We start from the raw sequence: 17,107 nt of genomic DNA on the forward strand, positions 1-17,107 counted from the left end.
AGGGTGATGGGGGGGTCGTATGTGTTTGTGCATGTGTGTGTGCGTGTGTATGTGTGTCCACATGCAGCTGAATGGGAAGGTATTTGTATTTATTATGGATCCCCATTAGCCAAGGCAGTAGCTAATCTTTCTGGGGCCCATCAACATTAAGGAAGTTATACTGAAAAAATATATACATAGAACATGCAACAATTTCAGGAAATCAGTCAATTGAAATAAATAAATTAGGCCCTAATCTAAGGATTACACATGACTGGGCAGGGGTGCAGCCATAGGTGGGCCTGGGAGGGCATTGGTTCACCTACTTGGCAGCCAGGCCCACCCACTGGGGAGTCAGGCCCAGCCAATCAGAAAGAGTTTTTCCCCAAAAAAAGGGCTTTATTAAAAAAAATACTCCTCAGCACCCCTCCCCTCTCAGACGATTCTGCAGGTGAAGAAGCCGGATGTGGAGGTCCTGGGGTGGCATGGTTACACATGGTCTGCGGTAGTGAGGCCGGTTGGACGTACTGACAAATTCTCTAAAACAAAGTTGGAGGCAGCTTATGGTAGAGAAATTAACATTAAATTATCTGACAACAGCTCTGGTGGACATGTCTGCAGTCAACATGTCAATTGCACGCTCCCTCACTGTGTTGTGTGACAAAACTGCATATTTTAAAGTGGCTTTTTTTGGTCCCCAGCACAAGGTGCAACTGTGTAATGATCATGCTGTTTAATCAGCTTCTTGATATGCCATACCTGTCAGGTGGATGGATTATCTTGGTAAAGGAGAAATGCTCACTAACAGAAATGTAAACAAATTACATTTTTCAGTTTATAGACATGCCTGTGTGTGTGTGTCTTTTCAGTCCCCGCTGTTCCATAAGGTGTATTTTTATCCGATTTTTAAATCTGATTTTACTACTTGCAAGAATTACTTGATGTGGAATAGAGTTCCATGTAGTCACGGTTCTATGTAGTACTGTGCACCTCCCATAGTCTCTCTGGACTTGGGGACTGTGAAGAGACCACTGGTGGCATGTCTTGTGGGGAATGCATGGGTACAGACAGCTCATTGCATTCAACATGTCAATACTTATGACAAATACAAGCAGTGATGAAGTCATATTCTCCTCTACTTAGAACAGGGAGAGATTGACGTGCACATTATGAATTTTAACTCTCCGTGTACAATTACGGCCCGCCATGCTGCCAAGTCGCTCTTTGTGGCACCTGACCACACGACTGGACAGTAGTCCAGGTGCAATAAAACTAGGGCCTGAACGACCTGCCTTGTTATTAGCATTGTTAAGAAGGCAGAGGAACATCTTAATATGGACAGACCTCTCCTAATCTTAGCTACTGTTGCATCAATATGTTTTGACCATGACAGTTTACAATCCAGGGTTACAGTAAACAGTTTAGTTTCCTCCATGTGCTCAATTTTAGTTGAGATTTAGTTGAAGTGTAGGGCTTAGTGAATGAATTGTCCCTAATACAATGCTTTTATTTATTTTTTAATTAACTAATTTCTTGACACCCATTCTGAAACTGACTGCAGCTCTTTGTTAAGTGTTGCAGTGTTTCACTTGCTGTGGTAGCTGACATGTATAATGTTGAGTCATCAACATACATAGACACACAGGCGACTGTGTGAGTGGACACACGGTCGTCAGTTGAAGGGTGTTTCCTCCGACACATTGGTGCAGCTGGCTTCCAGGTTAAGCGGGCGGGTGTTGGGGCTACGGGGCAGTATTTTCACGGCCGGATAAAAAACGTACCCGATTTAATCCGGTTACTACTCTTGCCCAGTAACTAGAATATGCATATAATTAGTAGATTTGGATAGAAAACACTCTAAAGTTTCTAAAACTGTTTGAATGGTGTCTGTGAGTATAACAGAACTCATATGGCAGGCCAAAACCTGAGAAGATTCCATGCAGGAAGTGGAAATCTGATTTGTGGAATCACCTTCAACACTTTGCCTATGAAACACACCGTGAGTTAGGGCTTCCACTATATGTCAACAGTCTTTACAAAGTGGTTTGAGTCTTCTCCGGTAAAAACTGACCGAAAGAGAGGCTTGGAAAGTTGGTCATAGGGGGAGGGCCATTACTACTATGACGCGGGCGCCCATGGGTACCCTTTCATTCCGAAACGTTTAGTAAGACAATGCAATCGTCCGCCTTGAATATTATTGAAGCTCTGATTGAAAAAGGCCCTAAAGATTTATATTATACAACGTTTGACATGTTTGAACGAACGTAAATATATATTTTTTGCACATTCGTGACGACAAGTCCAGCGCGCCTCATACATTATGAGTAGCCTTCTGAACGCGCTAACAAGAAGGAGCTATTGGGACATGAATTATTAACTTTTTCGAACAAAACTACATTTGTTTTTGTGGACCTGGGATTCTTGGAAGTGCCTTCTGATGAAGATAATCAAAGGTAAGGGAATATTTACAATAGTATATTTGATTTTAGATGGTTCCAAGATTGCGCTAACCTGTATCGCCTAGCCTATTTTTCTGAGCATAGCACCTAATTTATTGCAAAGTGTGATTTCCCAGTAAAGTTATTTTTAAATCTGGCAATGCGGTTGCATTCACGAGATGTTAATTGATTTGGTAAAATAGCAGTCATCACATTAATGATAGTCACGTCACGACAACTGACACCCACACACACACATTCTGTAATATTGAACTCTGGTGTGATCAAATAAAGCACCCATTCCAAAAACAACTTATGAAGGCAAAATTTGAATTGGGACACTTACCGATCATGTGCCATGGTGAAACAACTGATGAGCTTCAACACCTGCGTCAGTCACGTTCTTCACCCTATCAAACTTCTGGGAGGCTAGATAGTGTAATGACCTTTAAGCACAAAGTGACAAATTGAAACATTGGGTGCTCTCTGATATGACATTCATTGAAATTATAATAATTTCAGATATAACAGAATGTGATTGATAAACAAAAGGTTATTTCACTTCCCCAGCTGTCCACCTCCTTGACAATTCCACGCCAGAAGAAGCGTAGGTTGATTATGGCAATCTTGTGCTTTACTCCGAAATGACCAGAATGCATCTCGCTCAGCGTGGCCTCCTTCTCCTCCTGTGTGGCTGGCCATTGTTCTCCCGTATGTACAAGTGATTTCCTAACAAGTTGGAAGATAAAAGTTGTTGATATACTTACATCTAAGTAAATTTGCACGGCAGTGTTTCTCTCTATTGCTCTCTCCATCGCTCTCTCTGTCTTCCACTCTCTTCCCATCTCTCTCTCTCCCTCATCCTTTTTTTCTCACTTTCTCACTTTCTTCCCCTCCCCCCTCTCTCCGTCTGTGTCTGTATAGCAAAGACACCTAGGGCTGCTGGAATTACCATAACTGATACACCTATCCATTTGATTGATCAGGTTTAACTTGTAGCTAGATACCTCAATATGACAGACAAATGTATAGCTAGCAACATGTAGATGACCAACTAGCTAGATGGAAAATGGATGTTGAAAAATGGTTGTGCATAGCTAAATCCATCCAGTTACCTAATAGAAGTGAACTACTTAACCCTGAATTGTGAATTTCTCTGCTCGCTACGAATATTGCGCGTCTTGTCGAGATCAGAGGTTCCTTCTTAACACTTCGCCTGGTTGGAAATATAAAAGAACACCTCCTCGAGGGATGGCATTGAAGTGCAAGCTACATACAAACAGAAAGCTACAATAACAGTTAGCTAGCTAACATTAGCTAAATAAAACTGTCTGGCTTGCTAGCTAGCTAGCTAGTTGCCTAGCTGATGAGGCAGGCTGAGGTAAGTAAGTACAGTAGCTAGCAACGTCAATCTAAAAAGAGTTTAAAACTTCTTCGGGATCAGTGTCCCTTCCACGGGACGGTTGAGCTAACATAGGCTAATGTGATTAGCATTAGGTTGTAAGTAACAAGAACATTTCCCAGGACAGAGACATATCTGATATTGGCAGAAAGCTTAAATTATTGTTAATCTAACTGGACTGTCCACTTTACATTAGCAATTACAATGAAAGAATACCATGCTATTGTTTGAGGAGAGTACACAATTTTGAAAATGAAAAGTTATTAATAAACAAATTAGGCACATTTGGGCAGCCTTCATTCACAATTTTGAACAGAAATGCAATGGTTCATTGGATCAGTCTAAAACTTTGCACATGCACTGATGCCATCTAGCGGCCAAAATCTAAATTGCACCTGGGCTGGAATAATACATTATGGTTGTTTTTTTCTTTGTATTATCTTTTACCAAATCTATTGTGTTATATTCTCCTACATTCCTTTCACATTTCCACAAACTTCAAAGTGTTTCCTTTCAATTGGTACCAAGAATATGCATATCCTTGCTTCAGGGCCTGAGCTACAGATGTCATTTTAGATGAAAATTGAAAAAATGGGCGGAGCCTTAAGTTAAATGATTTATTCCTATTTAACAATATTTTGTTATATAGACAAATATGTGTTAAAGAAATAGTGTTCTCTTTCCAATCTTTTTGGTCCTCTGAAGCAGTAGGTAGTCAGCAGGTAGTCACCGTCAAAAACACTTTAATTGTAGAGCAATTCTGAGGTAATCATTTTGCGTGGACTGAGCAAGCGCTTGTGAGGTGAAATAGAACTAGAACTGATCGCGTCCTCCATCCTACGTGACCGCTATGAGGTAAAATAGAGCCAAGCTTTTTGGCCGGGGGACTCTATTTGGCATGACAGGTCCATGGTGTTTAACCTGTTGGGGCCAGAGGGCAGAATTTGCACGGCTGGATAAAAAACGTACCCGATTTAAACTGGTTACTACTCTTGCCCAGAAACGAGAATATGCATATACTTAGTAGATTTGGATAGAAACCGCTCTAAAGTTTCTAAAACTGTTTGAATGGTGTCTGTGAGTATAACAGAACTCATATGGCAGGCCAAAACCTGAGAAGATTCCATACAGGAAGTGCCCTGTCTGACAATTTATTATCCTTCTGTTGCATCTCTATCGAAAATACAGCATCTGTGCTGTAACGTGACATTTTCTAAGGCTTCCATTAGATCTCTAAAGCCGTCAGAAAGTGGAATGGGGTGTCTGCTGTCTCTGGGCAAAGAACAGCAGCAGCGTTTGTGAGTGGTCAGCCTGGGGACAGTGAGACTGAGATGCGCATTCACGAGACTACTCCATTTTTTTCTTTCAGCCTTTCAATGAATACAACGTTGCCCGGTTGGAATATTATCGGTATTTTACGAGAAAAATCGCATAAAAATTGATTTTAAACAGCGTTTGACATGCTTCTAAGTACGGTAATGGAATATTTTGAAATTTTTGGTCACAAAATGCGCTCGCGCGTCACCCTTCGGATAGTGACCTGAACGCACGAACAAAACGGAGCTATTTGAGCAGCCGAGCGGAAATGGAGGAAAACTCGCCTCCCTGCGGACCTGGCATCCTTTCACGCCCTCCTCTCTACATTTTCCTCTTCTGTCTCTGCTGCTAAAGCCACTTTCTACCACTCTAAATTCCAAGCATCTGCCTCTAACCCTAGGAAGCTCTTTGCTACCTTCTCCTCCCTCCTGAATCCTCCTCCCCCTCCCCCCCTCATCTCTCTCTGCAGATGACTTCGTCAAATATTTTGAAAAGAAGGCTGATGACATCCGATCCTCGTTTGCTAAGCCAAACGACACCGCTGGTCCTGCTCACACTGCCCTACCCTGTGCTTTGACCTCTTTCTCCCCTCTCTCTCCAGATGAAATCTCGCGTCTCGTGACGGCCGGCCGCCCAACAACCTGCCCACTTGACCCTATCCCCTCCTCTCTTCTCCAGACCATTTCCGGAGACCTTCTCCCCTACCTCACCTCGCTCATCAACTCATCCTTGACCGCTGGCTACGACCCTTCCGTCTTCAAGAGAGCGAGAGTTGCACCCCTTCTGAAAAAACCTACACTCGATCACTCCGATATCAACAACTACAGACCAGTATCCCTTCTTTCTTTTCTCTCCAAAACTCTTGAACGTGCCGTCCTTGGCCAGCTCTCCTGCTATCTCTCTCAGAATGACCTTCTTGATCCTAATCAGTCAGGTTTCAAGACTGGGCATTCAACTGAGACTGCTCTTCTCTGTGTCACGGATGCTCTCCGCACTGCTAAAGCTAACTCTCTCTCCTCTGCTCTCATCCTTCTAGACCTATCTGCTGCCTTTGATACCGTGAACCATCAGATCCTCCTCTCCACCCTCTCCGAGCTGGGCATCTCCGGCGCAGCCCACGCTTCGATTGCGTCCTACCTGACAGGTCGCTCCTACCAGGTGGCGTGGCGAGAATCTGTCTCCGCACCACGTGCTCTCACCACTGGTGTCCCCCAGGGCTCTGTTCTAGGCCCTCTCCTATTCTCACTATACACCAAGTCACTTGGCTCGGTCATATCCTCACATGGTCTCTCGTATCATTGCTATGCAGACGACACACAATTAATCTTCTCCTTTCCCCCTTCTGATAACCAGGTGGCGAATCGCATCTCTGCATGTCTGGCAGACATATCAGTGTGGATGACGGCTCACCACCTCAAGCTGAACCTCGGCAAGATGGAGCTGCTCCTCCTTCCAGGGAAGGACTGCCCGTTCCATGATCTCGCCATCACGGTTGACAACTCCCTTGTGTCCTCCTCCCAGAGTGCTAAGAACCTTGGCGTGACCCTGGACAACACCCTGTTGTTCTCCACTAACATCAAGGCGGTGACCCGATCCTGTAGGTTCATGCTCTACAACATTCGCAGAGTACGACCCTGCCTCACACAGGAAGCGGCGCAGGTCCTAGTCCAGGCACTTGTCATCTCCCGTCTGGATTACTGCAACTCGCTGTTGGCTGGGCTCCCTGCCTGTGCCATTAAACCCCTACAACTCATCCAGAACGCCGCAGCCCGTCTGGTGTTCAACCTTCCCAAGTTCTCTCACGTCACCCCGCTCCTCCGCTCTCTCCACTGGCTTCCAGTTGAAGCTCGCATCCGCTACAAGTCCATGCTGCTTGCCTACGGAGCTGTGAGGGGAACGGCACCTCCGTACCTTCAGGCTCTGATCAGGCCCTACACCCAAACAAGGGCACTGCGTTCATCCACCTCTGGCCTGCTCGCCTCCCTACCTCTGAGGAAGCACAGCTCCCGCTCAGCCCAGTCAAAACTGTTCGCTGCTCTGGCACCCCAATGGTGGAACAAGCTCCCTCACGACGCCAGGACAGCGGAGTCAATAACCACCTTCCGGAGACACCTGAAACCCCACCTCTTTAAGGAATACCTGGGATAGGATAAAGTAATCCTTCTACCCCCCCCCCCCCGAAAGATTTAGATGCACTATTGTAAAGTGGTTGTTCCACTGGACATCTTAAGGTGAATGCACCAATTTGTAAGTCGCTCTGGATAAGAGCGTCTGCTAAATGACTTAAATGTAAATGTAAATGTAACTATGGATTATTTGGAACCAAAACAACATTTGTTGTTGAAGTAGAAGTCCTGCGATTGCATTCTGATGAAGAACAGCAAAGGTAATCCAATTTTTCTAATAGTAATTCTGAGTTTAGTGAGCCCCAAACTTGGTGGGTGTCAAAATAGCTAGCCGTGATGGCCGAGCTGTGTACTCAGAATATTGCAAAATGTGCTTTCGCCGAAAAGCTATTTTAAAATCTGACACTGCGACTGCATAAAGGAGTTCTGTATCTATAATTCTTAAAATAATTGTTATGTATTTTGTCAATGTTTATCATGAGTAATTTAATATATTCACCGGAAGTTTTTGATATAAATATGAACTTGATTGAACAAAACATGCATGTATTGTATAACATAATGTCCTAGGAGTGTCATCTGATGAAGATCATCAAAGGTTAGTGCTGCATTTAGCTGTGGTTTTGGTTTTTGTGACATATATGCTTGCTTTGAAAATGTCTGTGTGATTATTTTTGGCAGGGTACTCTCCTGACATAATCGAATGTTTTGCTTTCGCTGTAAAGCCTTTTTGAAATCGGACCATGTGGTTAGATTAACGAGAGTCTTGTCTTTAAAATGCTGTAAAATAGTCATATGTTTGAGAAATTGAAGTAATAGCATTTGTTTTATATTTGTATTTCGCGCCACGCGATTCCACTGGCTGTTGACTAGGTGGGACGCTCGCCCAGGGAGGTTAAGAATGTTTTGCACCATGTGAAGTTGAAGTTAATTGGAAAGAAGTAATTAAAATGCTAAATTGTTTGGACCGATTATGTGTTCATAACTGGTAACAAATTCAAGGCCAAATGTAATATTAACTGTTGCCATGACCAGGGCCAGAATGCAGGTTGTGAAGGATTAGCTGAGCTACCTTTTACTGCTGAAGACAGTGATCTTTGACCTGTTGCATACTTAGAAATGTGCCTGTTGTAGACAGAGGTTTACTCCTGTCCCAGCTTGTGCGAAGTAAACAAGTTATTGCATGTGATGTTGTGGCCACTGAGTCTCTGCATCCCTTCCAGGACAACCCGCATCCCTTGGTTCTTCTCAGGGGCTCCTCCATCTGGCTTCCCAGTATACACTTGCAAGTTCCACGCGTATGATGAAGCAACATCACAGGCAGCCCAGATCTTGATTCCATGTTTTGCAGGTTTAGACGGTATGTACTGCCTGAAGGGGCAGCAGCCCCTAAATGGCATAGGCAACTCATCAACAGTAACGTTGGGCCCAGGGTTGTAAAACAGGGGAAAGCGGTCCGCCAAATTGTCGCACACTGACCTGATTGCAGCTAGCTTGTCTCTCTGCCGCTGAACTGGTCTGGTGTCTCGGTTATCGAAGCGGATAATCCTGGAAATAATGTGGAAGTACTCCAGAGACGTTGCACGGGAAAGTTCTCTACCAGTTTCTGCATCCCACAGGGATTCTGTGGATTCCCCATTGGATCTGAAAACACCAGCAAGGATAAGAACCCCAAAGTATGCATGTAAATGAGTTTGGTCCATCTATTTCCATCTCTCTACAAAAATATGCCTTCCCTCCAAATTAGTGCAGTCCAGAATATTTTTGGGGATGATGTCTGGGATGAACAGTTCAAAATAAGACTTTATATCCTGCACATTAGTAACCGCCATCTGTGTCGGCCCTGGTTGCATCCTTATCACATTGGCAGCCATGCAGGGTGGCTCATTCCTTGGACAAGAAGATAATTTAATTTCACAATTTTTGACATCCATATTTTTTCCTGCTGCTGATGAGCTGGTTACTGACGGGCTGGTCCTGGCTGCTGACGGGCTAGTCCTGGCGCTGGCTGAAGGTCAATCTCATCAACTTCTTCCAACTCACTGTCAGACTCTAAATTGACAGAAACATGATCCTCATATTCTGAAAAATCTTAATCTTCAAAGTGGAAGACGTTCCGTCCACACTAGCTTCTCTCTCTGAAAAAATGATTTCTAAGCCCCTCTGAGCACAGATTATTTTTGCCATACTGATTGATTGTGGTAAGGAGCCACACATGCAAAGCTATGTATTTGTTGTGTCCCTCCCCCAATTTGCACCTGGCTGGGGAAGAGTGTGGAAAAATATTTTTTTTTAAACATTTTTTTTACGGTGTATCGAAATAATATATTGAAATAATGTATTGTAATAACGTTGTGCAGGTTCCCGCAAGACATTGTGTAGTTTCACACACTTCAAAGGATAAAGAGTGCAAGAAAAGTGTGAGACAGGCAGGGAGACAGACAGGTTATTGGGGCTATGTTAAAACAGCAGGCCCAGGGAGGAGGAAGACAGAGGGAGCACACAGCAAACCTTTTTGTTTCATTTTTACTTGTTTTCACCTACACACACTTTATTACCGGGTGGACCTGAACACCACATATGTAATATGAATGTGTAAGAAGGTGCACAGTGTGAACCCTATGAAAATGTGTTATTTTACATTGTTTTTTTCAGAGATAATGAGCCTTGGCCAATGATCATTTTTCTTTTAGTAAATATTGAAAATTTGTCCCACAGACCCGAACACCACACAATGTTAAAACTCAATTGCACAACAGAAGCCATTTACAAAGATACTGTAGTACTGTGAGAAAGACCTCTGCTACAATGTTTCATATTCTGCTTAGTTGAAGTTTTGCTAAGATTATGACATAATTGGCTTATATTGTTCATTGTCATTTACATGCTTACTATTAGGTTGACATTCATCTCAAAAGGGAGGAATATCGTGGCAAAATTGCAAGCGTTCTTATGCACATGCGCTGTAATTTCCACTGTCTGTTTGAAGGTCTTGTAAGAAGAATCTGGTAGTTTTCCACTCTGGCTCTGTTCACACGGCCAAGACAAAGACAATGAGAGTGACCACAGTTTTTCAGTCCATCCTGTTCTTTTTGCATATTTCAAGGGCACAGTCTGTGGAGATATGAAGAGAACAGAGGCTAGCTTGAGCAGAAAAGAGTAATGGAACTGGCGTTATAACATGTTTGTGTGCTATGATCTCACACACCAGATATATACAACCACAAGATGAACACAAGGTAGCCATGACTAAGCATTTTTAGGTCTACTATATAAGACCTCTGTATTGTCTGTATCATTGGGCTTTCAACAATCACCTACGGGTGGTCGTTGACCAGCTCCATTATTTCAATAATGAATCAATATTTAAGTATATTTAAGTATTATTGTTTGAGGAATCTGCAGTCTCTCTTCCTTTTGATTAGAATTTCCATGACATGTCAGAGCATAAACTATCCCTTGACGTCCAAGGAACTTTCCTTGGATTTTTGAGATACAATTGTTATTCGGCATATATCTGGGGAAGTGTATAAACCTATTTCTACAGTGATGATAATTTCCAAGAGCACAGTGTTCTCCATCATTGGGAAATTAAAACAAATATTGAACTACCAGACTTTGCCTAGAGCTGGCCGTCCATCCAAACTGGCAAGAATGACCTTGGTCAGGGAGGTGACCAAGAACCCAATGACCACTCTGACAGAGATGAGAGAACCTGCCAGAAGGACAACAGTCTCTACAGCACTTCACCAATCTGGGCTTTACATTTTAGCAGACACTCTTAACCAGAGTGACTAATAGGAGCAATTAGGGTTAAGTGCCTTGCTCAAGGATTTGAACCAGCATCCTTTCAGTCACTGGCCCAATGATCTAACGGCTAGGCTACCTGCCACCCAGGCTTTATGGGAGAGTAGCCAGATGGAAGCAACTTCTGAGAAAAAGGCACATGACCTCATGCCTGGAGTTTGCAAAAAAAACATGTGAAAGACTCTGAGATCATAAGGCAATTGATGTGCTCTGATGAAACAAAAATGTTACTCTTTGGCCATCATTATCATATTTCCCAGCATGCTCCATTAAAGTTTGACTTTTAGAATTGTTTGTTTCAAAATCAATATTTTTGCATGTACATTGATTGATTCATCTTTTACTAATATATAAATAACATACATTTTTCTACACTAATCCAATCTGTTACTTGGATTTATTGCACCATTACTGAAATGGTCGTTCAGGTTTAGATGCTATAGATCGTCTCATGTCTTGTACCATCTAATCCATCAGTCATTCTGATTGCAGGTTGTTGGCATTGGGGTAGTGCTATCTTTTTTTTTACTTCCTCAATCAAAGTTTGTACCAACCAATGTAGCCAATTGAATAGCAGATTATTATAAAACATGCAGAAAATATATCCTCCAATTGCAGTGTCTGCCTACGCCCACACATATTGTCTCAAGAAAATTTTATTTCAAAATAGGCCATCATCACTGTCAATCGTGAATAATAATTCTTCACGTTTTACTGGTGAAATGTCAAAACTGCATCTCCATGCCATTCCTTTGATTGATCTCGATCAGTTTCATGGAAAAATGCATTTAGATCTTTTTGAATTAATGTTTTGTGAGTGAATTAGCGCAGATGGGGTTGACAAACCATTAGCCTTTTTAAACAATTATACACTGCTCAAAAAAATAAAGGGAACACTAAAATAACACATCCTAGATCTGAATGAATGAAATAATCTTATTAAATACTTTTTTCTTTACATAGTTGAATGTGCTGACAACAAAATCACACGAAAATAATCAATGGAAATCCAATTTATCAATCCATGGAAGTCTGGATTTGGAGTCACGCTCAAAATTAAAGTGGAAAACCACACTACAGGCTGATCCAACTTTGATGTAATGTCCTTAAAAGAAGTCAAAATGAGGCTCAGTAGTGTGTGTGGCCTCCACGTGCCTGTATGACCTCCCTACAATGCCTGGGCATGCTCCTGATGAGGTGGCGGATGGTCTCCTGAAGGATCTCCTCCCAGACCTGGACTAAAGCATCCGCCAACTCCTGGACAGTCTGTGGTGCAACGTGGCGTTGGTGGATGGAGCGAGACATGATGTCCCAGATGTGCTCAATTGGATTCAGGTCTGGGGAATGGGCGGGCAAGTCCATAGCATCAATGCCTTCCTCTTCCAGGAAGTGCTGACACACTCCAGCCACATGAGGTCTAGCATTGTCTTGCATTAGGAGGAACCCAGGGCCAACCGCACCAGCATATGGTCTCACAAGGGGTCTGAGGATCTCATCTCGGTACCTAATTAATGGCAGTCATACTACCTCTGGTGAGCACATGGAGGGCTGTGCGGCCCCCCAAAGAAATGCCACCCCACACCATGACTGACCCACCGCCAAACCGGTCATGCTGGAGGATGTTGCTGGCAGCAGAACGTTCTCCACGGCGTCTCCAGACTGTCACATGTGCTCAGTGTGAACCTGCTTTCATCTGTGAAGAGCACAGGGCGCCAGTGGCAAATTTGCCAATCTTGGTGTTCTCTGGCAAATGCCAAACGTCCTGCACGGTGTTGGGCTGTAAGCACAACCCCCACCTGTGGACATCGGGCCCTCATACAACCCTCATGGAGTCTGTTTCTGACCGTCTGAGCAGACACATGCACATTTGTGGCCTGCTGGAGGTCATTTTTCAGGGCTCTGGCAGTGCTCCTCCTGCTGCTGGGTTGTTGCCCTCCTACGGCCTCCTCCACGTCTCCTGATGTACTGGCCTGTCTCCTGGTAGCGCCTCCATGCTCTGGACACTACGCTGACAGACACAGCAAACCTTCTTGCCAAAGCTCGCATTGATGTGCCATCCTGGATGAGCTGCACTACCTGAGCCACTTGTGTGGGTTGTAGACTCTGTCTCATACTACCACTAGAGTGAAAGCACCGCCAGCATTCAAAAGTGACCAAAACATCAGCCAGGAAGCATAGGAACTGAGAAGTGGTCTGTGGTTACCACCTGCAGAACCACTCCTTTATTGGGGGGTGTCTTGCTAATTGCCTATAATTTCCACCTGTTGTCTATTCCATTTGCACAACAGCATGTGAAATTTATTGTCAATCAGTGTTGCTTCCTAAGTGGACAGTTTGATTTCACAGAAGTGTGATTTACTTGGAGTTACATTGTGTTGTTTAAGTGTTCCCTTTATTTTTTTGAGCAGTATATATCCTGCATAGTGGTGTGCTATTTGGAGTTTTTTCAGATGAGACATTTTGGGAACTACAGTGCCTTCGGAAAGTATTCAGACCCCTTGACTTTTTCCACATTTTCTTACATTACAGTCTTATTCTAAAATTGATTAAATAAATTTTTTTCTCTCACCAATCTACACTAAATACCCCATAATGACAAAGCAAAAATTGGAAATATCACATTTACATAGGTATTCCTACCCATTACACAGTACTTTGTTGAAGCACCTTTAGCAGCGATTACAGCCTTGAGTTTTCTTGAGTATGACACTACAAACTTGACACACCTGTATTTGTGGAGTTTCTACCATTCTTCTCTGCAGATCCTCTCAGGCTCTGTCAGGTTGGATGGGGAGCGTCACTGCACAGCTATTTTCAGGTCTCTCCAGAGATGTTCGATCAAGTTCTTGTCCGGAATCTGACATTGAGCCTTGTCCCGAAGCCACTCCTGCGTTGTCTTGGCTGTGTGCTTAGGGTTGTTGCCCAGTTCGAAGGTGGTCATTTGCCCCAGTCTGAGGTTCTGAGCACTCTGGAGCAGGTTTTCATCAAGGATCTCTCTGTACATCTTTCCCTCGATTCTGACTAGTCCCTGCCATTGAAAAACATCCCCACAGCATGATGCTGCCACCACCATGCTTCACCGTAGAAATGGTGACAGGTTTCCTCCAGACGTGGCACTAGGAATTCAGGCCAAAGAGTTCAATCTTGTTTTCATCAGACCAGAGAATCTTGTTTCTCAAGGTCTGAGAGTCTTTAGGTGCCTTTTGGCAAACTCCAAGCAGGCTGTCATGTGCCTTTTACTGAGGATTTGTTTTCGTCTGGCCACCATAAAGGCCTGATTTTGTGGACTGCTGCAGAGATGGTTGTTCTTCTGGAAGATTCTCCCATCTCCACATAGGAACTCTAGAGCTCAGTCAGAGTGATCATCGGGATCTTGGTCACCTCCCTGACCAAGACCCTTCTCCCCTGATTGCTCAGTTTGGCCGGGTGGCCAGCTCGAGGAAGTGTGTTGGTGGTTCCAAACTTTTTCCATTTAAGAATGATGGAGGCCATTGTATTCTTGGGGAGCTTCAATGCTGCAGAAAGGTTTTGGTACCCTTCCCCAGATCTGTGCCTCAACACAATCCTGCCTCGGAGCTCTACCGACAATTCCTTCAACATCATGGCTTGGTTTTTGCTCTGACATACACTGTCAACTGTGGGAACTTACATACTGTAGATCGGTGCCTGGTTATTCTTTAAAAGTGCCTTCCTCACCATTTTAAATAAGCATGCTCCATTCAATTTTTTTAACTAGGAATAGATATAGCCCTTGGTTCACTCCAGACCTGTCTGCTCTTGACCAGCACAAAAACATCCTGTGGCGTTTTGCATTAGCATCAAATAGCCCCCGTGATATGCAACTTTTTAGGGAAGTTAGGAACCAATATACACAGGCAGTTAGGAAAGCTAAGGCTAGCTTTTTCAAACAGAAATTTGCATCCTGTAGTACAAATCCAAAAAAGTTCTGGGACACTGTAAAGTCTATGGAGAATAAGAGCACCTCCTCCCAGCTGCCCACTGCACTGAGGCTAGGAAACACTGTCTCTACCGATAAATCCACAATAATTGAGAAATTCAATAAGCATTTGTCTACGGCTGGCCATGCTTTCCACCTGGCTACCCCTACCCCAGTCAACAGCCCTGCGCTCCCCACAGCAACTCGCCCAAACCTACCCCACTTCTCCTTCACCCAAATCCAGATAGCTGATGTTCTGAAAGAGCTGCAAAACCTGGACCCCTACAAATCAGCCGGGCTAGACAATCTGGACCCTCTCTTTCTAAAATGATCTGACGAAATTATTGCAACCCCTATTACTAGCCTGTTCAACCTCTCTTTAGTATCGTCTGAGATTCCCATAGATTGGAAAGCTGCCGCGGTCATCCCGCACTTGACAAGGGGAGACACTCTAGACCCAAACTGCTACAGACCTATATCTATTCTACCCTGCCTTTCTAAGGTCTTTGAAAGCCAAGTTAACTAACAGATCACCGACCATTTCGAATCTCACCATACCTTCTCCGCAATCTGGTTTCAGAGCTGGTCATGGGTGCACCTCAGCCACGCTCAAGGTCCTAAACGATATCATAACCGCCATCGATAAGAGACATTACTGTGCAGCCGTATTCATCGACCTGGCTAAGGCTTTCGACTCCGTCAATCACAAATTCTTATTGGCAGACTCAACAGCCTTGGTTTCTCAAATGATTGACTCGCTTGGTTCACCAACTACTTCTCCGATAGAGTTCAGTATGTCAAATCGGAGGGCCTGTTGTCCAGACCTCTGGCAGTCTCTTTGGGGGTGCCACAGGGTTCAATTCTTGGGCCGACTCTTCTCTGTATACATCAATGATGTCGCTCTTGCTGCTGGTGATTCATTGATCCACCTCTACGCAGATGACATCATTCTGTATACCTCTGGCCCTTCGTTGGACATTAACTAACCTCCAGATGAGCTTCAATGCCATACAACTCTCCGTCCGTGGCCTCCAACTGCTCTTAAATGCAAGTAAAACTAAATGCATGCTCTTCAACCGATCACTGCCCGCACCTGCCCGCCCGTCCAGCATCACTACTCTGGATGGTTCCAACTTAGAATACGTGGACAACTACAAATACCTAGGTGTCTGGTTAGACTGTAAACTCTCCTTCCAGACTCACATTAAACATCTCCAATCCAAAATTAAATCTAGAATTGGCTTCCTATTTCGCAACAAAGCCCCCTTCACTCATGCTGCCAAATTTACCGACGTAAAACTGACCATCCTACAGATCCTCGACTTCGGCGATGTCATTTACAAAATAGCCTCCAACACTCTACTCAACGAATTGGATTCAGTCTATCACAGTGCCATCCGTTTTGTCACCAAAGCCCCATATACTACCCACCACTGCGACCTGTATGATCTCATTGGCTGGCCCTCGCTTCATACTCGTCGCCAAACCCACTGGCTCCAGGTCATCTACAAGTCTCTGCTAGGTAAAGCCCCACCTTGTCTCAGCTCACTGGTCACCATAGCAGCACCCACCCGTAGCACGCGCTCCAGCAGGTATATCTCACTGGTCACCCCCAAATCCAATTCTTCCTTTGGCCGCCTCTCCTTCCAGTTCTCTGCTGCCAATGACTGGAACGAACTGGAACGAATCTCTGAAGCTGGAGACTCTTAACTCCCTCACTAGCTTTAAACACCAGCTGTCAGAGCAGCTCACAGATCACTGCACCTGTACATAGCTCATCTGTAAATAACCCACCCAATCTATCTCATCCCCATACTGTATTTATTTATTTATCTTGCTCCTTTGCACCCCAGTATCTCAACTTGCACATTCATCTTCTGCACATCCTACCATTCCAGTGTTTAATTCCTATATTGTAATTACTTTGCCACCATGGCCTATTTATTGCCTTACCTCTCTTATCCTACCTCATTTGCACATGCTGTATATAGATTTTTCTACTGTATTATTGATTGTATGTTTGTTTATTCCATGTGTAACTCTGTTGTTGTATGTGTCGAACTGCCTTGCTTTATCTTGGTCAGGTCGCAGTTGCAAATGA

This window comes from Salmo trutta, chromosome 40, assembly GCF_901001165.1.
Source record: "Salmo trutta chromosome 40, fSalTru1.1, whole genome shotgun sequence".
NCBI classification, from domain to species: domain Eukaryota; kingdom Metazoa; phylum Chordata; class Actinopteri; order Salmoniformes; family Salmonidae; genus Salmo; species Salmo trutta.